Raw genomic sequence first — 690 nt, forward strand, 5'->3', positions numbered from 1 at the left:
ATATATATATATATATATATATATATATATATATATATATATATAAGCATATATTCAGCTCGGTTGGTTACCGTAAGCAATGTAAATAACTACGGTTAATTTCGATTGACATGGATTGGTCAATCGTCTTACTACGCTTTTCGATTAAATTTGCTTATATCAATTGTCAATTAAATAACCCTTAATTACATTGACTATATTCAGTCGTTAATCGAATAATCTTCAATTACTTTCGCTCGTTTTAATCGTTAATTCAGCAATTTTTAAATTGAATTCCTTCAAATCAATTGTTAATTGAATGATTTTTAATAAAATTTCTTGAAGTCAGTGGTTAATTAAAATATTTCCAATTAAATAAGTTTATATTAATCGTTAATTAAATTCGATAATTAATTGAAAAAGTAATTAATTACTCACAATTCTGATCACCGTATTTGCTTCAATCGATCAAAACACTCAACTTTTTCAACTGAACGAAAGAGCAGTACAGACGCGTGCCAAGGAATTTTTATTTTATATCGCTACCTCGATTTATCTCGATTTATTTCGCGTGTTTGAAGCCTCGCTGCTTAGACGTATAACACTTGCTCTGGCGGTGGCGCGATGTGTACTAAAGTAAGGTGAATGACCGCGGCGAGAAAGTGGGCGGAGTATCTGCTTATCTGTGTTGTATGATGAGGGAGCAGGGGG

At 31.6% G+C, this 690-nt stretch overlaps 1 long non-coding RNA gene across 2 annotated transcripts in view; it reads right to left on the reverse strand.

Annotated features, from left to right (window-relative positions):
* The window catches only part of LOC116844037, a 9349-nt gene extending 8760 nt beyond the window's left edge, over window positions 1–589 (reverse strand). For both annotated transcript variants that reach the window (XR_004377977.1, XR_004377976.1), the window contains exon 1: window positions 418–589. This is a non-coding gene — a long non-coding RNA (uncharacterized LOC116844037). The remainder of the gene's footprint in view (window positions 1–417) is intronic.
* Window positions 590–690: the final 101 nt, after the last annotated feature.

Source organism: Odontomachus brunneus, unplaced genomic scaffold (assembly GCF_010583005.1).
Source record: "Odontomachus brunneus isolate Ranch 3 - 2012 unplaced genomic scaffold, Obru_v1 Obru_scaffold_003, whole genome shotgun sequence".
NCBI classification, from domain to species: Eukaryota; Metazoa; Arthropoda; class Insecta; order Hymenoptera; family Formicidae; genus Odontomachus; species Odontomachus brunneus.